Raw genomic sequence first — 22,767 nt, 5'->3', positions numbered from 1 at the left:
CGTGTAGCTGGCGGGGTTGCTTGAAATGCCGCCTTGAAAGTATTCACAGGTTTAAGTACCACTCAAGATGGCGCACAGGTGCTTCACCCGAGCTCGTCAGCTCAGAGGCTCACAGGAGCTTTAATTACAATAGTCAAAGCGGGGAGCACCCTGTCTTCCATTCCAGCATTTGTGACCCCAAGGCATCATGGTAAATGCAGTCATTAGCACAAATTTGAATAGAGTTTTAAAAGGTTTTCACCATAAGTTGGTGCGGCAAGTGCTGTATCTTCGGACACGTATTTCTGGCTATTTGGCCGTCATCAGCAAAGAGCAACGTGTAGCTGGTGGGGTTGCTTGAAATGCCGCCTTGAAAGTATTCACAGGTTTAAGTACCTCTCAAGAAGGCGCACAGGTGCTTCACCCGAGCTCGTCAGCTCAGAGGCTCACGGGAGCCTTAATTACAACAGTCAAAGTGGGGAGCACCCTGTCTTCCATTCCAGCATTTGTGACCCCAAGGCATCATGGTAAATGCAGTCATTAGCACGAATTTGAATAGAGTTTTGAAAGGTTTTCACCATAAATTGGTGCGGCAAGTGCTGTATCTTCGGATATGTGTTTCTGGCTATTTGGCCGTCATCAGCAAAGAGCAACGTGTAGCTGGCGGGGTTGCTTGAAATGCCGCCTTGAAAGTATTCACAGGGTTAAGTACCACTCAAGAAGGCGCACAGGTGCTTCACCCGAGCTCCTCAGCTCAGAGGCTCACGGGAGCCTTAATTACAACAGTCAAAGCGGGGAGCACCCTGTCTTCCATTCCAGCATTTGTGACCCCAAGGCATCATGGTAAATGCAGTCATTAGTACGAATTTGAATAGAGTTTTGAAAGGTTTTCACCATAAGTTGGTGCGGCAAGTGCTGTATCTTCGGAAACGTGTTTCTGGCTATTTGGCTGTCATCAGCAAAGAGCAACGTATAGCTGGCGGGGTTGCTAGAAATGCCGCCTTGAAAGTATTCACAGGTTTAAGTACCACTCAAGAAGGCGCACAGGTGCTTCACCCGAGCTCGTCAGCTCATCGGCTCACGGGAGCCTTAATTACAACAGTCAAAGCGGGGAGCACCCTGTCTTCCATTCCAGCATTTGTGACCCCAAGGAATCATGGTAAATGCAGTCATTAGCACGAATTTGAATAGAGTTTTGAAAGGTTTTCACCATAAGTTGGTGCGGCAAGTGCTGTATCTTCGGACACGTGTTTCTGGCTATTTGGCCGTCATCAGCAAAGAGCAACGTGTAGCTGGCGGCGTTGCTTGAAATGCCGCCTTGAAAGTATTCACAGGTTTAAGTACCACTCAAGAAGGCGCACAGGTGCTTCACCCGAGCTCGTCAGCTCAGAGGCTCACGGGAGCCTTAATTACAACAGTCAAAGCGGGGAGCACCCTGTCTTCCATTCCAGCATTTGTGACCTCAAGGAATCATGGTAAATGCAGTCATTAGCACGAATTTGAATAGAGTTTTGAAAGGTTTTCACCATAAGTTGGTGCGGCAAGTGCTGTATCTTCGGACACGTGTTTCTGGCTATTTGGCCGTCATCAGCAAAGAGCAACGTGTAGCTGGCGGGGTTGCTTGAAATGCCGCCTTGAAAGTATTCACAGGTTTAAGTACCACTCAAGAAGGCGCACAGGTGCTTCACCCGAGCTCGTCAGCTCAGAGGCTCACGGGAGCCTTAATTACAACAGTCAAAGTGGGGAGCACCCTGTCTTCCATTCCAGTATTTGTCACCCCAAGGCATCATGGTGAATGCAGTCATTAGCACGAATTTGAAAAGAGTCTTGAAAGGTTTTCATCATACGTTGGTGCGGCAAGTGCTGTATCTTCGGACACGTGTTTCTGGCTATTTGGCCGTCATCAGCAAAGAGCAACGTGTAGCTGGCGGGGTTGCTTGAAATGCCGCCTTGAAAGTATTCACAGGTTTAAGTACCACTCAAGAAGGCTCACAGGTGCTTCACCCGAGCTCGTCAGCTCAGAGGCTCACGGGAGCCTTAATTACAACAGTCAAAGCGGGGAGCACCCTGTCTTCCATTCCAGCATTTGTGACCCCAAGGCATCATGGTAAATGCAGTCATTAGCACAAATTTGAATAGATTTTTGAAAGGTTTTCACCATAAGTTGGTGCGGCAAGTGCTGTATTTTCGGACACGTGTTTCTGGCTATTTGGCCGTCATCAGCAAAGAGCAACGTGTAGCTGGCGGGGTTGCTTGAAATGCCGCCTTGAAAGTATTCACAGGTTTAAGTACCACTCAAGAAGGCGCACAGGTGCTTCACCCGAGCTCGTCAGCTCAGAGGGTCACGGGAGCCTTAATTACAACAGTCAAAGCGGGGAGCACCCTGTCTTCCATTCCAGCATTTGTGACCCCAAGGCATCATGGTAAATGCAGTCATTAGCACGAATTTGAATAGAGTTTTGAAAGGTTTTCACCATAAATTGGTGCGGCAAGTGCTGTATCTTCGGATATGTGTTTCTGGCTATTTGGCCGTCATCAGCAAAGAGCAACGTGTAGCTGGCGGGGTTGCTTGAAATGCCGCCTTGAAAGTATTCACAGGTTTATGTACCACTCAAGAAGGAGCACAGGTGCTTCACCCGACCTCGTCAGCTGAGAGGCTCACGGGAGCCTTAATTACAACAGTCAAAGCAGGGAGCACCCTGTCTTCCATTCCAGCATTTGTGACCCCATGCATCATGGTAAATGCAGTCATTAGCATGAATTTGAATAGAGTTTTGAAAGGTTTTCACCATAAGTTGGTGCGGCAAGTGCTGTATCTTCGGACACGTGTTTCTGGCTATTTGGCCGTCATCAGCAAAGAGCAACGTGTAGCTGGCGGGGTTGCTTGAAATGCCGCCTTGAAAGTATTCACAGGGTTAAGTACCACTCAAGAAGGCGCACAGGTGCTTCACCCGAGCTCGTCAGCTCAGAGGCTCACGGGAGCCTTAATTACAACAGTCAAAGCGGGGAGCACCCTGTCTTCCATTCCAGCATTTTTTACCCCAAGGCATCATGGTAAATGCAGTCATTAGCACGAATTTGAATAGAGTTTTGAAAGGTTTTCACCATAAGTTGGTGCAGCAAGTTCTGTATCTTCGGAAACGTGTTTCTGGCTATTTGGCTGTCATCAGCAAAGAGCAACGTGTAGCTGGCGGTGTTGCTAGAAATGCCGCCTTGAAAGTATTCACAGGTTTAAGTACCACTCAAGAAGGCGCACAGGTGCTTCACCCGAGCTCGTCAGCTCAGAGGCTCACGGGAGCCTTAATTACAACAGTCAAAGCGGGGAGCACCCTGCCTTCCATTCCAGCATTTGTGACCCCAAGGCATCATGGTAAATGCAGTCATTAGCACAAATTTGAATAGAGTTTTGAAAGGTTTTCACCATAAGTTGGTGCGGCAAGTGCTGTATCTTCGGACACGTGTTTCTGGCTATTTGGCCGTCATCAGCAAAGAGCAACGTGTAGATGGCGGCGTTGCTTGAAATGCCGCCTTGAAAGTATTCACAGGTTTAAGTACCACTCAAGAAGGCGCACAGGTGCTTCACCCGAGCTCGTCAGTTCAGAGGCTCACGGGAGCCTTAATTACAACAGTCAAAGCGGGGAGCACCCTGTCTTCCATTCCAGCATTTGTGACCCAAGGAATCATGGTAAATGCAGTCATTAGCACGAATTTGAATAGAGTTTTGAAAGGTTTTCACCATAAGTTGGTGCGGCAAGTGCTGTATCTTCGGACACGTGTTTCTGGCTATTTGGCCGTCATCAGCAAAGAGCAACGTGTAGCTGGCGGCGTTGCTTGAAATGCCGCCTTGAAAGTATTCACAGTTTTAAGTACCACTCAAGAAGGCGCACAGGTGCTTCACCCGAGCTCGTCAGCTCAGAGGCTCACGGCAGACTTAATTACAACAGTCAAAGCGGGGAGCACCCTGTCTTCCATTCCAGCATTTGTGACCCCAAGGAATCATGGTAAATGCAGTCATTAGCACAAATTTGAATAGAGTTTTGAAAGGTTTTCACCATAAGTTGGTGCGGCAAGTGCTGTATCTTCGGACACGTGTTTCTGGCTATTTGGCCGTCATCAGCAAAGAGCAACGTGTAGCTGGCGGGGTTGCTTGAAATGCCGCCTTGAAAGTATTCACAGGTTTAAGTACCACTCAAGAAGGCGCACAGGTGCTTCACCCGAGCTCGTCAGCTCAGAGGCTCACGGGAGCCTTAATTACAACAGTCAAAGTGGGGAGCACCCTGACTTCCATTCCAGCATTTGTCACCCCAAGGCATCATGGTGAATGCAGTCATTAGCACAAATTTGAATAGATTTTTGAAAGGTTTTCACCATAAGTTGGTGCGGCAAGTGCTGTATTTTCAGACACGTGTTTCTGGCTATTTGGCCGTCATCAGCAAAGAGCAACGTGTAGCTGGCGGGGTTGCTTGAAATGCCGCCTTGAAAGTATTCACAGGTTTAAGTACCACTCAAGATGGCGCACAGGTGCTTCACCCGAGCTCGTCAGCTCAGAGGGTCACGGAAGCCTTAATTACAACAGTCAAAGCGGGGAGCACCCTGTCTTCCATTCCAGCATTTGTGACCCCAAGGCATCATGGTAAATGCAGTCATTAGCACAAATTTGAATAGAGTTTTGAATGGTTTTCACCATAAGTTCGTGCGGAAAGTGCTGTATCTTCGGACACGTGTTTCTGGCTATTTGGCCGTCATCAGCAAAGGGCAACGTGTAGCTGGAGGGGTTGCTTGAAATGACGCCTTGAAAGTATTCACAGGTTTAAGTACCACTCAAGAAGGCGCACAGGTGCTTCACCCGAGCTCGTCAGCTCAGAGGCTCACGGGAGCCTTAATTACAACAGTCAAAGCGGGGAGCACCCTGTCTTCCATTCCATCATTTGTGACCCCAAGGCATCATGGTAAATGCAGTCATTAGCACGAATTTGAATAGAGTTTTGAAATGTTTTCACCATAAGTTGGTGCGGCAAGTGCTGTATCTTCGGACACGTGTTTCTGGCTATTTGGCCGTCATCAGCAAAGAGCAGCGTGTAGCTGGCGGGGTTGCTTGAAATGCCGCCTTGAAAGTATTCACAGGTTTAAGTACCACTCAAGAAGGCGCACAGGTGCTTCACCCGATCTCGTCAGCTCAGAGGCTCACGGGAGCCTTAATTACAACAGTCAAAGCGGGGAGCACCCTGTCTTCCATTCCAGCATTTGTGACCCCAAGGCATCATGGTAAATGCAGTCATTAGCATGAATTTGAATAGAGTTTTGAAAGGTTTTCACCATAAGTTGGTGCGGCAAGTGCTGTATCTTCGGACACGTGTTTCTGGCTATTTGGCCGTCATCAGCAAAGAGCAACGTGTAGCTGGCGGGGTTGCTTGAAATGCCGCCTTGAAAGTATTCACAGGTTTAAGTACCACTCAAGAAGGCGCACAGGTGCTTCACCCGAGCTCGTCAGCTCAGAGGGTCACGGGAGCCTTAATTACAACAGTCAAAGCGGGGAGCACCCTGTCTTCCATTCCAGCATTTGTGACCCCAAGGCATCATGGTAAATGCAGTCATTAGCACAAATTTGAATAGAGTTTGGAATGGTTTTCACCATAAGTTGGTGCGGAAAGTGCTGTATCTTCGGACACGTGTTTCTGGCTATTTGGCCGTTATCAGCAAAGAGCAACGTGTAGCTGGCGGGGTTGCTAGAAATGCCGCCTTGAAAGTATTCACAGGTTTAAGTACCACTCAAGAAGGCGCACAGGTGCTTCACCCGAGCTCGTCAGCTCAGAGGCTCACGGGAGCCTTAATTACAACAGTCAAAGCGGGGAGCACCCTGTCTTCCATTCCAGCATTTGTGACCCCAAGGCATCATGGTAAATGCAGTCATTAGCACGAATTTGAATAGAGTTTTGAAAGGTTTTCACCATAAGTTGGTGCGGCAAGTGCTGTATCTTCGGACACGTGTTTCTGGCTATTTGGCCGTCATCAGCAAAGAGCAACGTGTAGCTGGCGGCGTTGCTTGAAATGCCGCCTTGAAAGTATTCACAGGTTTAAGTACCACTCAAGAAGGCGCACAGGTGCTTCACCCGAGCTCGTCAGCTCAGAGGCTCACGGGAGCCTTAATTACAACAGTCAAAGCGGGGAGCACCCTGTCTTCCATTCCAGCATTTGTGACCCCAAGGAATCATGGTAAATGCAGTCATTAGCACAAATTTGAATAGAGTTTTGAAAGGTTTTCACCATAAGTTGGTGCGGCAAGTGCTGTATCTTCGGACACGTGTTTCTGGCTATTTGGCCGTCATCAGCAAAGAGCAACGTGTAGCTGGCGGCATTGCTTGAAATGCCGCCTTGAAAGTATTCACAGGTTTAAGTACCACTCAAGAAGGCGCACAGGTGCTTCACCCGAGCTCGTCAGCTCAGAGGCTCACGGGAGACTTAATTACAACAGTCAAAGCGGGGAGCACCCTGTCTTCCATTCCAGCATTTGTGACCCCAAGGAATCATGGTAAATGCAGTCATTAGCACAAATTTGAATAGAGTTTTGAAAGGTTTTCACCATAAGTTGGTGCGGCAAGTGCTGTATCTTCGGACACGTGTTTCTGGCTATTTGGCCGTCATCAGCAAAGAGCAACGTGTAGCTGGCGGGGTTGCTTGAAATGCCGCCTTGAAAGTATTCACAGGTTTAAGTACCACTCAAGAAGGCGCACAGGTGCTTCACCCGAGCTCGTCAGCTCAGAGGCTCACGGGAGCCTTAATTACAACAGTCAAAGCGGGGAGCACCCTGTCTTCCATTCCAGCATTTGTGACCCCAAGGCATCATGGTAAATGCAGTCATTAGCACAAATTTGAATAGATTTTTGATAGGTTTTCACCATAAGTTGGTGCGGCAAGTGCTGTATTTTCAGACACGTGTTTCTGGCTATTTGGCCGTCATCAGCAAAGAGCAACGTGTAGCTGGCGGGGTTGCTTGAAATGCCGCATTGAAAGTATTCACAGGTTTAAGTACCACTCAAGATGGCGCACAGGTGCTTCACCCGAGCTCGTCAGCTCAGAGGGTCACGGAAGCCTTAATTACAACAGTCAAAGCGGGGAGCACCCTGTCTTCCATTCCAGCATTTGTGACCCCAAGGCCTCATGGTAAATGCAGTCATTAGCACAAATTTGAATAGAGTTTTGAATGGTTTTCACCATAAGTTGGTGCGGAAAGTGCTGTATCTTCGGACACGTGTTTCTGGCTATTTGGCCGTCATCAGCAAAGGGCAACGTGTAGCTGGCGGGGTTGCTTGAAATGACGCCTTGAAAGTATTCACAGGTTTAAGTACCACTCAAGAAGGGGCACAGGTGCTTCACCCGAGCTCGTCAGTTCAGAGGCTCACGGGAGCCTTTAATTACAACAGTCAAAGCGGGGAGCACCCTGTCTTCCATTCCATCATTTGTGACCCCAAGGCATCATGGTAAATGCTTTCATTAGCACGAATTTGAATAGAGTTTTGAAATGTTTTCACCATAAGTTGGTGCGGCAAGTGCTGTATCTTCGGACACGTGTTTCTGGCTATTTGGCCGTCATCAGCAAAGAGCAGCGTGTAGCTGGCGGGGTTGCTTGAAATGCCGCCTTGAAAGTATTCACAGGTTTAAGTACCACTCAAGAAGGCGCACAGGTGCTTCACCCGATCTCGTCAGCTCAGAGGCTCACGGGAGCCTTAATTACAACAGTCAAAGCGGGGAGCACCCTGTCTTCCATTCCAGCATTTGTGACCCCAAGGCATCATGGTAAATGCAGTCATTAGCATGAATTTGAATAGAGTTTTGAAAGGTTTTCACCATAAGTTGGTGCGGCAAGTGCTGTATCTTCGGACACGTGTTTCTGGCTATTTGGCCGTCATCAGCAAAGAGCAAGGTGTAGCTGGCGGGGTTGCTTGAAATGCCGCCTTGAAAGTATTCACAGGTTTAAGTACCACTCAAGAAGGCGCACAGGTGCTTCACCCGAGCTCGTCAGCTCAGAGGGTCACGGGAGCCTTAATTACAACAGTCAAAGCGGGGAGCACCCTGTCTTCCATTCCAGCATTTGTGACCCCAAGGCATCATGGTAAATGCAGTCATTAGCACAAATTTGAATAGAGTTTGGAATGGTTTTCACCATAAGTTGGTGCGGAAAGTGCTGTATCTTCGGACACGTGTTTCTGGCTATTTGGCCGTTATCAGCAAAGAGCAACGTGTAGCTGGCGGGGTTGCTAGAAATGCCGCCTTGAAAGTATTCACAGGTTTAAGTACCACTCAAGAAGGCGCACAGGTGCTTCACCCGAGCTCGTCAGCTCAGAGGCTCACGGGAGCCTTAATTACAACAGTCAAAGCGGGGAGCACCCTGTCTTCCATTCCAGCATTTGTGACCCCAAGGCATCGTGGTAAATGCAGTCATTAGCATGAATTTGAATAGAGTTTTGAAAGGTTTTCACCATAAGTTGGTGCGGCAAGTGCTGTATCTTCGGACACGTGTTTCTGGCTATTTGGCCGTCATCAGCAAAGAGCAAGGTGTAGCTGGCGGGGTTGCTTGAAATGCCGCCTTGAAAGTATTCACAGGTTTAAGTACAACTCAAGAAGGCGCACAGGTGCTTCACCCGAGCTCGTCAGCTCAGAGGGTCACGGGAGCCTTAATTACAACAGTCAAAGCGGGGAGCACCCTGTCTTCCATTCCAGCATTTGTGACCCCAAGGCATCATGGTAAATGCAGTCATTAGCACAAATTTGAATAGAGTTTGGAATGGTTTTCACCATAAGTTGGTGCGGAAAGTGCTGTATCTTCGGACACGTGTTTCTGGCTATTTGGCCGTTATCAGCAAAGAGCAACGTGTAGCTGGCGGGGTTGCTAGAAATGCCGCCTTGAAAGTATTCACAGGTTTAAGTACCACTCAAGAAGGCGCACAGGTGCTTCACCCGAGCTCGTCAGCTCAGAGGCTCACGGGAGCCTTAATTACAACAGTCAAAGCGGGGAGCACCCTGTCTTCCATTCCAGCATTTGTGACCCCAAGGCATCATGGTAAATGCAGTCATTAGCACGAATTTGAATAGAGTTTTGAAAGGTTTTCACCATACGTTGGTGCGGCAAGTGCTGTATCTTCGGACACGTGTTTCTGGCTATTTGGCCGTCATCAGCAAAGAGCAACGTGTAGCTGGCGGCGTTGCTTGAAATGCCGCCTTGAAAGTATTCACAGGTTTAAGTACCACTCAAGAAGGCGCACAGGTGTTTCACCCGAGCTCGTCAGCTCAGAGGCTCACGGGAGCCTTAATTACAACAGTCAAAGCGGGGAGCACCCTGTCTTCCATTCCAGCATTTGTGACCCCAAGGAATCATGGTAAATGCAGTCATTAGCACGAATTTGAATAGAGTTTTGAAAGGTTTTCACCATAAGTTGGTGCGGCAAGTGCTGTATCTTCGGACACGTGTTTCTGGCTATTTGGCCATCATCAGCAAAGAGCAACGTGTAGCTGGCGGCGTTGCTTGAAATGCCGCCTTGAAAGTATTCACAGGTTTAAGTACCACTCAAGAAGGCGCACAGGTGCTTCACCCGAGCTCGTCAGCTCAGAGGCTCACGGGAGCCTTAATTACAACAGTCAAAACGGGGAGCACCCTGTCTTCCATTCCAGCATTTGTGACCCCAAGGCATCATGGTAAATGCAGTCATTAGCACAAATTTGAATAGATTTTTGAAAGGTTTTCACCATAAGTTGGTGCGGCAAGTGCTGTATTTTCGGACACGTGTTTCTGGCTATTTGGCCGTCATCAGCAAAGAGCAACGTGTAGTTGGCGGGGTTGCTTGAAATGCCGCCTTGAAAGTATTCACAGGTTTAAGTACCACTCAAGAAGGCGCACAGGTGCTTCACCCGAGCTCGTCAGCTCAGAGGGTCACGGGAGCTTTAATTACAACAGTCAAAGCGGGGAGCTCCCTGTCTTCCATTCCAGCATTTGTGACCCCAAGGCATCATGGTAAATGCAGTCATTAGCACAAATTTGAATAGAGTTTTGAATGGTTTTCACCATAAGTTGGTGCGGAAAGTGCTGTATCTTCGGACACGTGTTTCTGGCTATTTGGCCGTCATCAGCAAAGAGCAACGTGTAGCTGGCGGGGTTGCTTGAAATGCCGCCTTGAAAGTATTCACAGGTTTAAGTACCACTCAAGAAGGCGCACAGGTGCTTCACCCGAGCTCGTCAGCTCAGAGGCTCACGGGAGCCTTAATTACAACAGTCAAAGCGGGGAGCACCCTGTCTTCCATTCCAGCATTTGTGACCCCAAGGCATCATGGTAAATGCAGTCATTAGCACAAATTTGAATAGAGTTTTGAAAGGTTTTCACCATAAGTTGGTGCGGCAAGTGCTGTATCTTCGGACACGTGTTTCTGGCTATTTGGCCGTCATCAGCAAAGAGCAACGTGTAGCTGGCGGGGTTGCTTGAAATGCCGCCTTGAAAGTATTCACAGGTTTAAGTACCACTCAAGAAGGCGCACAGGTGCTTCACCCGAGCTCGTCAGCTCAGAGGGTCACGGGAGCCTTAATTACAACAGTCAAAGCGGGGAGCACCCTGTCTTCCATTCCAGCATTTGTGACCCCAAGGCATCATGGTAAATGCAGTCATTAGCACAAATTTGAATGGAGTTTGGAATGGTTTTCACCATAAGTTGGTGCGGCAAGTGCTTTATCTTCGGACACGTGTTTCTGGCTATTTGGCCATCATCAGCAAAGAGCAACGTGTAGCTGGCGGCGTTGCTTGAAATGCCGCCTTGAAAGTATTCACAGGTTTAAATACCACTCAAGAAGGCGCACAGGTGCTTCACCCGAGCTCGTCAGCTCAGAGGCTCACGGGAGCCTTAATTACAACAGTCAAAGAGGGGAGCACCCTGTTTTCCGTTCCAGCATTTGTGACCCCAAGGAATCATGGTAAATGCAGTCATTAGCACGAATTTGAATAGAGTTTTGAAAGGTTTTCACCATAAGTTGGTGCGGCAAGTGCTGTATCTTCAGAGACGTGTTTCTGGCTATTTGGCCGTCATCAGCAAAGAGCAACGTGTAGCTGGCGGGGTTGCTTGAAATGCCGCCTTGAAAGTATTCACAGGTTTAAGTACCACTCAAGAAGGCGCACAGGTGCTTCACCCGAGCTCGTCAGCTCAGAGGCTCACGGGACCCTTAATTACAACAGTCAAAGTGGGGAGCACCCTGTCTTCCATTCCAGCATTTGTCACCCCAAGGCATCATGGTGAATGCAGTCATTAGCACGAATTTGAAAAGAGTCTTGAAAGGTTTTCACCATAAGTTGGTGCGGCAAGTGCTGTATCTTCGGACACGTGTTTCTGGCTATTTGGCCATCATCAGCAAAGAGCAACGTGTAGCTGGCGGGGTTGCTTGAAATGCCGCCTTGAAAGTATTCACAGGTTTAAGTACCACTCAAGAAGGCGCACAGGTGCTTCACCCGAGCTCGTCAGCTCAGAGGCTCACGGGAGCCTTAATTACAACAGTCAAAGCGGGGAGCACCCTGTCTTCCATTCCAGCATTTGTGACCCCAAGGCATCATGGTAAATGCAGTCATTAGCACAAATTTGAAAAGATTTTTGAAAGGTTTTCACCATAAGTTGGTGCGGCAAGTGCTGTATTTTCGGACACGTGTTTCTGGCTATTTGGCCGTCATCAGCAAAGAGCAACGTGTAGCTGGCGGGGTTGCTTGAAATGCCGCCTTGAAAGTATTCACAGGTTTAAGTACCACTCAAGAAGGCGCACAGGTGCTTCACCCGAGCTCGTCAGCTCAGAGGGTCACGGGAGCTTTAATTACAACAGTCAAAGCGGGGAGCTCCCTGTCTTCCATTCCAGCATTTGTGACCCCAAGGCATCATGGTAAATGCAGTCATTAGCACAAATTTGAATAGAGTTTTGAATGGTTTTCACCATAAGTTGGTGCGGAAAGTGCTGTATCTTCGGACACGTGTTTCTGGCTATTTGGCCGTCATCAGCAAGGAGCAACGTGTAGCTGGCGGGGTTGCTTGAAATGCCACCTTGAAAGTATTCACAGGTTTAAGTACCACTCAAGAAGGCGCACAGGTGCTTCACCCGAGCTCGTCAGCTCAGAGGCTCACGGGAGCCTTAATTACAACAGTCAAAGTGGGGAGCACCCTGTCTTCCATTCCAGCATTTGTGACCCCAAGGCATCATGGTAAATGCAGTCATTAGCACAAATTTGAATAGAGTTTTGAAAGGTTTTCACCATAAGTTGGTGCGGCAAGTGCTGTATCTTCGGACACGTGTTTCTGGCTATCTGGCCGTCATCAGCAAAGAGCAGCGTGTAGCTGGTGGGGTTGCTTGAAATGTCGCCTTGAAAGTATTCACAGGTTTAAGTACCACTCAAGAAGGCGCACAGGTGCTTCTCCCGATCTCGTCAGCTCAGAGGCTCACGGGAGCCTTAATTACAACAGTCAAAGCGGGGAGCACCCTGTCTTCCATTCCAGCATTTGTGACCCCAAGGCATCATGGTAAATGCAGTCATTAGCATGAATTTGAATAGAGTTTTGAAAGGTTTTCACCATAAGTTGGTGCGGCAAGTGCTGTATCTTCGGACACGTGTTTCTGGCTATTTGGCCGTCATCAGCAAAGAGCAACGTGTAGATGGCGGGGTTGCTTGAAATGCTGCCTTGAAAGTATTCACAGGTTTAAGTACCACTCAAGACGGCGCACAGGTGCTTCACCCGAGCTCGTCAGCTCAGAGGCTCACGGAGCCTTAATTACAACAGTCAAAGTGGGGAGCACCCTGTCTTCCATTCCAGCATTTGTGACCCCAAGGCATCATGGTAAATGCAGTCATTAGCACAAATTTGAATAGAGTTTTGAAAGGTTCTCACCATATGTTGGTGCGGCAAGTGCTGTATCTTCGGACACGTGTTCCTGGCTATTTGGCCGTCATCAGCAAAGAGCAGCGTGTAGCTGGCGGGGTGGCTTGAAATGCCGCCTTGAAAGTATTCACAGGTTTAAGTACCACTCAAGAAGGCGCACAGGTGCTTCACCCGAGCTCGTCAGCTCAGAGGCTCACGGGAGCCTTAATTACAACAGTCAAAGCGGGGAGCACCCTGTCTTCCATTCCAGCATTTGTGACCCCAAGGCATCATGGTAAATGCAGTCATTAGCACAAATTTGAATAGATTTTTGAAAGATTTTCACCATAAGTTGGTGCGGCAAGTGCTGTATTTTCAGACACGTGTTTCTGGCTATTTGGCCGTCATCAGCAAAGAGCAACGTGTAGCTGGCGGGGTTGCTTGAAATGCCGCCTTGAAAGTATTCACAGGTTTAAGTACCACTCAAGATGGCGCACAGGTGCTTCACCCGAGCTCGTCAGCTCAGAGGGTCACGGAAGCCTTAATTACAACTGTCAAAGCGGGGAGCACCCTGTCTTCCATTCCAGCATTTGTGACCCCAAGGCATTATGGTAAATGCAGTCATTAGCACAAATTTGAATAGAGTTTTGAATGGTTTTCACCATAAGTTGGTGCGGAAAGTGCTGTATCTTCGGACACGTGTTTCTGGCTATTTGGCCGTCATCAGCAAAGAGCAGCGTGTAGCTGACGGGGTTGCTTGAAATGCCGCCTTGAAAGTATTCACAGGTTTAAGTACCACTCAAGAAGGCGCACAGGTGCTTCACCCGATCTCGTCAGCTCAGAGGCTCACGGGAGCCTTAATTACAACAGTCAAAGCGGGGAGCACCCTGTCTTCCATTCCAGCATTTGTGACCCCAAGGCATCATGGTAAATGCAGTCATTAGCATGAATTTGAATAGAGTTTTGAAAGGTTTTCACCATAAGTTGGTGCGGCAAGTGCTGTATCTTCGGACACGTGTTTCTGGCTATTTGGCCGTCATCAGCAAAGAGCAACGTGTAGCTGGCGGGGTTGCTTGAAATGCCGCCTTGAAAGTATTCACAGGTTTAAGTACCACTCAAGAAGGCGCACAGGTGCTTCACCCGAGCTCGTCAGCTCAGAGGGTCACGGGAGCCTTAATTACAACAGTCAAAGCGGGGAGCACCCTGTCTTCCATTCCAGCATTTGTGACCCCAAGGCATCATGGTAAATGCAGTCATTAGCACAAATTTGAATAGAGTTTGGAATGGTTTTCACCATAAGTTGGTGCGGAAAGTGCTGTATCTTCGGACACGTGTTTCTGGCTATTTGGCCGTTATCAGCAAAGAGCAACGTGTAGCTGGCGGGGTTGCTAGAAATGCCGCCTTGAAAGTATTCACAGGTTTAAGTACCACTCAAGAAGGCGCACAGGTGCTTCACCCGAGCTCGTCAGCTCAGAGGCTCACGGGAGCCTTAATTACAACAGTCAAAGCGGGGAGCACCCTGTCTTCCATTCCAGCATTTGTGACCCCAAGGCATCATGGTAAATGCAGTCATTAGCACGAATTTGAATAGAGTTTTGAAAGGTTTTCACCATAAGTTGGTGCGGCAAGTGCTGTATCTTCGGACACGTGTTTCTGGCTATTTGGCCGTCATCAGCAAAGAGCAACGTGTAGCTGGCGGCGTTGCTTGAAATGCCGCCTTGAAAGTATTCACAGGTTTAAGTACCACTCAAGAAGGCGCACAGGTGCTTCACCCGAGCTCGTCAGCTCAGAGGCTCACGGGAGCCTTAATTACAACAGTCAAAGCGGGGAGCACCCTGTCTTCCATTCCAGCATTTGTGACCCCAAGGAATCATGGTAAATGCAGTCATTAGCACGAATTTGAATAGAGTTTTGAAAGGTTTTCACCATAAGTTGGTGCGGCAAGTGCTGTATCTTTGGACACGTGTTTCTGGCTATTTGGCCATCATCAGCAAAGAGCAACGGGTAGCTGGCGGCGTTGCTTGAAATGCCGCCTTGAAAGTATTCACAGGTTTAAGTACCACTCAAGAAGGCGCACAGGTGCTTCACCCGAGCTCGTCAGCTCAGAGGCTCACGGGAGCCTTAATTACAACAGTCAAAGCGGGGAGCACCCTGTCTTCCATTCCAGCATTTGTGACCCCAAGGCATCATGGTAAATGCAGTCATTAGCACAAATTTGAATAGATTTTTGAAAGGTTTTCACCATAAGTTGGTGCGGCAAGTGCTGTATTTTCGGACACGTGTTTCTGGCTATTTGGCCGTCATCAGCAAAGAGCAACGTGTAGCTGGCGGGGTTGCTTGAAATGCCGCCTTGAAAGTATTCACAGGTTTAAGTACCACTCAAGAAGGCGCACAGGTGCTTCACCCGAGCTCGTCAGCTCAGAGGGTCACGGGAGCTTTAATTACAACAGTCAAAGCGGGGAGCTCCCTGTCTTCCATTCCAGCATTTGTGACCCCAAGGCATCATGGTAAATGCAGTCATTAGCACAAATTTGAATGGAGTTTTGAAAGGTTTTCACCATAAGTTGGTGCGGCAAGTGCTGTATCTTCGGACACGTGTTTCTGGCTATTTGGCCGTCATCAGCAAAGAGCAACGTGTAGCTGGCGGGGTTGCTTGAAATGCCGCCTTGAAAGTATTCACAGGTTTAAGTACCACTCAAGAAGGCGCACAAGTGCTTCACCTGAGCTCGTCAGCTCAGAGGGTCACGGGAGCCTTAATTACAACAGTCAAAGCGGGGAGCACCCTGTCTTCCATTCCAGCATTTGTGACCCCAAGGCATCATGATAAATGCAGTCATTAGCACAAATTTGAATAGAGTTTTGAATGGTTTTCACCATAAGTTGGTGCGGAAAGTGCTGTATCTTCGGACACGTGTTTCTGGCTATTTGGCCATCATCAGCAAAGAGCAACGTGTAGCTGGCGGGGTTGCTTGAAATGCCGACTTGAAAGTATTCACAGGTTTAAGTACCACTCAAGAAGGCGCACAGGTGCTTCACCCGAGCTCGTCAGCTCAGAGGCTCACGGGAGCCTTAATTACAACAGTCAAAGCGGGGAGCACCCTGTCTTCCATTCCAGCATTTGTGACCCCAAGGCATCATGGTAAATGCAGTCATTAGCATGAATTTGAATAGAGTTTTGAAAGGTTTTCACCATAAGTTGGTGCGGTAAGTGCTGTATCTTCGGACACGTGTTTCTGGCTATTTGGCCGTCATCAGCAAAGAGCAATGTGTAGCTGGCGGGGTTGCTTGAAATGCCGCCTTGAAAGTATTCACAGGTTTAAGTACCACTCAAGACGGCGCACAGGTGCTTCACCCGAGCTCGTCAGCTCAGAGGCTCACAGGAGCCTTAATTACAACCGTCAAAGTGGGGAGCACCCTGTCTTCCGTTCCAGCATTTGTGACCCCAAGGCATCATGGTAAATGCAGTCATTAGCACGAATTTGAATAGAGTTTTGAAAGGTTTTCACCATATGTTGGTGCGGCAAGTGCTGTATCTTCGGACACGTGTTTCTGGCTATTTGGCCGTCATCAGCAAAGAGCAGCGTGTAGCTGGCGGGGTGGCTTGAAATGCCGCCTTGAAAGTATTCACAGGTTTAAGTACCACTCAAGAAGGCGCACAGGTGCTTCACCCGAGCTCGTCAGCTCAGAGGCTCACGGGAGCCTTAATTACAACAGTCAAAGCGGGGAGCACCCTGTCTTCCATTCCAGCATTTGTGACCCCAAGGCATCATGGTAAATGCAGTCATTAGCATGAATTTGAATAGAGTTTTGAAAGGTTTTCACCATAAGTTGGTGCGGCAAGTGCTGTATCTTCGGACACGTGTTTCTGGCTATTTGGCCGTCATCAGCAAAGAGCAACGTGTAGCTGGCGGGGTTGCTTGAAATGCCGCCTTGAAAGTATTCACAGGTTTAAGTACCACTCAAGATGGCGCACAGGTGCTTCACCCGAGCTCGTCAGCTCAGAGGCTCACAGGAGCTTTAATTACAATAGTCAAAGCGGGGAGCACCCTGTCTTCCATTCCAGCATTTGTGACCCCAAGGCATCATGGTAAATGCAGTCATTAGCACAAATTTGAATAGAGTTTTAAAAGGTTTTCACCATAAGTTGGTGCGGCAAGTGCTGTATCTTCGGACACGTATTTCTGGCTATTTGGCCGTCATCAGCAAAGAGCAACGTGTAGCTGGTGGGGTTGCTTGAAATGCCGCCTTGAAAGTATTCACAGGTTTAAGTACCTCTCAAGAAGGCGCACAGGTGCTTCACCCGAGCTCGTCAGCTCAGAGGCTCACGGGAGCCTTAATTACAACAGTCAAAGTGGGGAGCACCCTGTCTTCCATTCCAGCATTTGTGACCCCAAGGCATCATGGTAAATGCAGTCATTAGCACGAATTTGAATAGAGTTTTGAAAGGTTTTCACCATAAATTGGTGCGGCAAGTGCTGTATCTTCGGATATGTGTTTCTGGCTATTTGGCCGTCATCAGCAAAGAGCAACGTGTAGCTGGCGGGGTTGCTTGAAATGCCGCCTTGAAAGTATTCACAGGGTTAAGTACCACTCAAGAAGGCGCACAGGTGCTTCACCCGAGCTCCTCAGCTCAGAGGCTCACGGGAGCCTTAATTACAACAGTCAAAGCGGGGAGCACCCTGTCTTCCATTCCAGCATTTGTGACCCCAAGGCATCATGGTAAATGCAGTCATTAGTACGAATTTGAATAGAGTTTTGAAAGGTTTTCACCATAAGTTGGTGCGGCAAGTGCTGTATCTTCGGAAACGTGTTTCTGGCTATTTGGCTGTCATCAGCAAAGAGCAACGTATAGCTGGCGGGGTTGCTAGAAATGCCGCCTTGAAAGTATTCACAGGTTTAAGTACCACTCAAGAAGGCGCACAGGTGCTTCACCCGAGCTCGTCAGCTCATCGGCTCACGGGAGCCTTAATTACAACAGTCAAAGCGGGGAGCACCCTGTCTTCCATTCCAGCATTTGTGACCCCAAGGAATCATGGTAAATGCAGTCATTAGCACGAATTTGAATAGAGTTTTGAAAGGTTTTCACCATAAGTTGGTGCGGCAAGTGCTGTATCTTCGGACACGTGTTTCTGGCTATTTGGCCGTCATCAGCAAAGAGCAACGTGTAGCTGGCGGCGTTGCTTGAAATGCCGCCTTGAAAGTATTCACAGGTTTAAGTACCACTCAAGAAGGCGCACAGGTGCTTCACCCGAGCTCGTCAGCTCAGAGGCTCACGGGAGCCTTAATTACAACAGTCAAAGCGGGGAGCACCCTGTCTTCCATTCCAGCATTTGTGACCTCAAGGAATCATGGTAAATGCAGTCATTAGCACGAATTTGAATAGAGTTTTGAAAGGTTTTCACCATAAGTTGGTGCGGCAAGTGCTGTATCTTCGGACACGTGTTTCTGGCTATTTGGCCGTCATCAGCAAAGAGCAACGTGTAGCTGGCGGGGTTGCTTGAAATGCCGCCTTGAAAGTATTCACAGGTTTAAGTACCACTCAAGAAGGCGCACAGGTGCTTCACCCGAGCTCGTCAGCTCAGAGGCTCACGGGAGCCTTAATTACAACAGTCAAAGTGGGGAGCACCCTGTCTTCCATTCCAGTATTTGTCACCCCAAGGCATCATGGTGAATGCAGTCATTAGCACGAATTTGAAAAGAGTCTTGAAAGGTTTTCATCATAAGTTGGTGCGGCAAGTGCTGTATCTTCGGACACGTGTTTCTGGCTATTTGGCCGTCATCAGCAAAGAGCAACGTGTAGCTGGCGGGGTTGCTTGAAATGCCGCCTTGAAAGTATTCACAGGTTTAAGTACCACTCAAGAAGGCTCACAGGTGCTTCACCCGAGCTCGTCAGCTCAGAGGCTCACGGGAGCCTTAATTACAACAGTCAAAGCGGGGAGCACCCTGTCTTCCATTCCAGCATTTGTGACCCCAAGGCATCATGGTAAATGCAGTCATTAGCACAAATTTGAATAGATTTTTGAAAGGTTTTCACCATAAGTTGGTGCGGCAAGTGCTGTATTTTCGGACACGTGTTTCTGGCTATTTGGCCGTCATCAGCAAAGAGCAACGTGTAGCTGGCGGGGTTGCTTGAAATGCCGCCTTGAAAGTATTCACAGGTTTAAGTACCACTCAAGAAGGCGCACAGGTGCTTCACCCGAGCTCGTCAGCTCAGAGGGTCACGGGAGCCTTAATTACAACAGTCAAAGCGGGGAGCACCCTGTCTTCCATTCCAGCATTTGTGACCCCAAGGCATCATGGTAAATGCAGTCATTAGCACGAATTTGAATAGAGTTTTGAAAGGTTTTCACCATAAATTGGTGCGGCAAGTGCTGTATCTTCGGATATGTGTTTCTGGCTATTTGGCCGTCATCAGCAAAGAGCAACGTGTAGCTGGCGGGGTTGCTTGAAATGCCGCCTTGAAAGTATTCACAGGTTTATGTACCACTCAAGAAGGAGCACAGGTGCTTCACCCGACCTCGTCAGCTGAGAGGCTCACGGGAGCCTTAATTACAACAGTCAAAGCAGGGAGCACCCTGTCTTCCATTCCAGCATTTGTGACCCCATGCATCATGGTAAATGCAGTCATTAGCATGAATTTGAATAGAGTTTTGAAAGGTTTTCACCATAAGTTGGTGCGGCAAGTGCTGTATCTTCGGACACGTGTTTCTGGCTATTTGGCCGTCATCAGCAAAGAGCAACGTGTAGCTGGCGGGGTTGCTTGAAATGCCGCCTTGAAAGTATTCACAGGGTTAAGTACCACTCAAGAAGGCGCACAGGTGCTTCACCCGAGCTCGTCAGCTCAGAGGCTCACGGGAGCCTTAATTACAACAGTCAAAGCGGGGAGCACCCTGTCTTCCATTCCAGCATTTTTTACCCCAAGGCATCATGGTAAATGCAGTCATTAGCACGAATTTGAATAGAGTTTTGAAAGGTTTTCACCATAAGTTGGTGCAGCAAGTTCTGTATCTTCGGAAACGTGTTTCTGGCTATTTGGCTGTCATCAGCAAAGAGCAACGTGTAGCTGGCGGTGTTGCTAGAAATGCCGCCTTGAAAGTATTCACAGGTTAAAGTACCACTCAAGAAGGCGCACAGGTGCTTCACCCGAGCTCGTCAGCTCAGAGGCTCACGGGAGCCTTAATTACAACAGTCAAAGCGGGGAGCACCCTGCCTTCCATTCCAGCATTTGTGACCCCAAGGCATCATGGTAAATGCAGTCATTAGCACAAATTTGAATAGAGTTTTGAAAGGTTTTCACCATAAGTTGGTGCGGCAAGTGCTGTATCTTCGGACACGTGTTTCTGGCTATTTGGCCGTCATCAGCAAAGAGCAACGTGTAGATGGCGGCGTTGCTTGAAATGCCGCCTTGAAAGTATTCACAGGTTTAAGTACCACTCAAGAAGGCGCACAGGTGCTTCACCCGAGCTCGTCAGCTCAGAGGCTCACGGGAGCCTTAATTACAACAGTCAAAGCGGGGAGCACCCTGTCTTCCATTCCAGCATTTGTGACCCAAGGAATCATGGTAAATGCAGTCATTAGCACGAATTTGAATAGAGTTTTGAAAGGTTTTCACCATAAGTTGGTGCGGCAAGTGCTGTATCTTCGGACACGTGTTTCTGGCTATTTGGCCGTCATCAGCAAAGAGCAACGTGTAGCTGGCGGCGTTGCTTGAAATGCCGCCTTGAAAGTATTCACAGTTTTAAGTACCACTCAAGAAGGCGCACAGGTGCTTCACCCGAGCTCGTCAGCTCAGAGGCTCACGGCAGACTTAATTACAACAGTCAAAGCGGGGAGCACCCTGTCTTCCATTCCAGCATTTGTGACCCCAAGGAATCATGGTAAATGAAGTCATTAGCACAAATTTGAATAGAGTTTTGAAAGGTTTTCACCATAAGTTGGTGCGGCAAGTGCTGTATCTTCGGACACGTGTTTCTGGCTATTTGGCCGTCATCAGCAAAGAGCAACGTGTAGCTGGCGGGGTTGCTTGAAATGCCGCCTTGAAAGTATTCACAGGTTTAAGTACCACTCAAGAAGGCGCACAGGTGCTTCACCCGAGCTCGTCAGCTCAGAGGCTCACGGGAGCCTTAATTACAACAGTCAAAGTGGGGAGCACCCTGTCTTCCATTCCAGCATTTGTCACCCCAAGGCATCATGGTGAATGCAGTCATTAGCACGAATTTGAATAGAGTCTTGAAAGGTTTTCATCATAAGTTGGTGCGGCAAGTGCTGAATCTTCGGACACGTGTTTCTGGCTATTTGGCCGTCATCAGCAAAGAGCAACGTGTAGCTGGCGGGGTTGCTTGAAATGCCGCCTTGAAAGTATTCACAGGTTTAAGTACCACTCAAGAAGGCGCACAGGTGCTTCACCCGAGCTCGTCAGCTCAGAGGCTCACGGGAGCCTTAATTACAACAGTCAAAGCCGGGAGCACCCTGTCTTCCATTCCAGCATTTGTGACCCCAAGGCATCATGGTAAATGCAGTCATTAGCACAAATTTGAATAGATTTTTGAAAGGTTTTCACCATAAGTTGGTGCGGCAAGTGCTGTATTTTCAGACACGTGTTTCTGGCTATTTGGCCGTCATCAGCAAAGAGCAACGTGTAGCTGGCGGGGTTGCTTGAAATGCCGCCTTGAAAGTATTCACAGGTTTAAGTACCACTCAAGATGGCGCACAGGTGCTTCACCCGAGCTCGTCAGCTCAGAGGGTCACGGAAGCCTTAATTACAACAGTCAAAGCGGGGAGCACCCTGTCTTCCATTCCAGCATTTGTGACCCCAAGGCATCATGGTAAATGCAGTCATTAGCACAAATTTGAATAGAGTTTTGAATGGTTTTCACCATAAGTTCGTGCGGAAAGTGCTGTATCTTCGGACACGTGTTTCTGGCTATTTGGCCGTCATCAGCAAAGGGCAACGTGTAGCTGGAGGGGTTGCTTGAAATGACGCCTTGAAAGTATTCACAGGTTTAAGTACCACTCAAGAAGGCGCACAGGTGCTTCACCCGAGCTCGTCAGCTCAGAGGCTCACGGGAGCCTTAATTACAACAGTCAAAGCGGGGAGCACCCTGTCTTCCATTCCATCATTTGTGACCCCAAGGCATCATGGTAAATGCAGTCATTAGCACGAATTTGAATAGAGTTTTGAAATGTTTTCACCATAAGTTGGTGCGGCAAGTGCTGTATCTTCGGACACGTGTTTCTGGCTATTTGGCCGTCATCAGCAAAGAGCAGCGTGTAGCTGGCGGGGTTGCTTGAAATGCCGCCTTGAAAGTATTCACAGGTTTAAGTACCACTCAAGAAGGCGCACAGGTGCTTCACCCGATCTCGTCAGCTCAGAGGCTCACGGGAGCCTTAATTACAACAGTCAAAGCGGGGAGCACCCTGTCTTCCATTCCAGCATTTGTGACCCCAAGGCATCATGGTAAATGCAGTCATTAGCATGAATTTGAATAGAGTTTTGAAAGGTTTTCACCATAAGTTGGTGCGGCAAGTGCTGTATCTTCGGACACGTGTTTCTGGCTATTTGGCCGTCATCAGCAAAGAGCAACGTGTAGCTGGCGGGGTTGCTGGAAATGCCGCCTTGAAAGTATTCACAGGTTTAAGTACCACTCAAGAAGGCGCACAGGTGCTTCACCCGAGCTCGTCAGCTCAGAGGGTCACGGGAGCCTTAATTACAACAGTCAAAGCGGGGAGCACCCTGTCTTCCATTCCAGCATTTGTGACCCCAAGGCATCATGGTAAATGCAGTCATTAGCACAAATTTGAATAGAGTTTGGAATGGTTTTCACCATAAGTTGGTGCGGAAAGTGCTGTATCTTCGGACACGTGTTTCTGGCTATTTGGCCGTTATCAGCAAAGAGCAACGTGTAGCTGGCGGGGTTG

This window comes from Pleurodeles waltl, chromosome 9 (genome assembly GCF_031143425.1).
Source record: "Pleurodeles waltl isolate 20211129_DDA chromosome 9, aPleWal1.hap1.20221129, whole genome shotgun sequence".
Lineage (NCBI taxonomy): Eukaryota > Metazoa > Chordata > Amphibia > Caudata > Salamandridae > Pleurodeles > Pleurodeles waltl.
The sequence above is the reverse complement of the archived record's forward strand: the minus strand, read 5'-3'. Positions refer to the sequence as shown.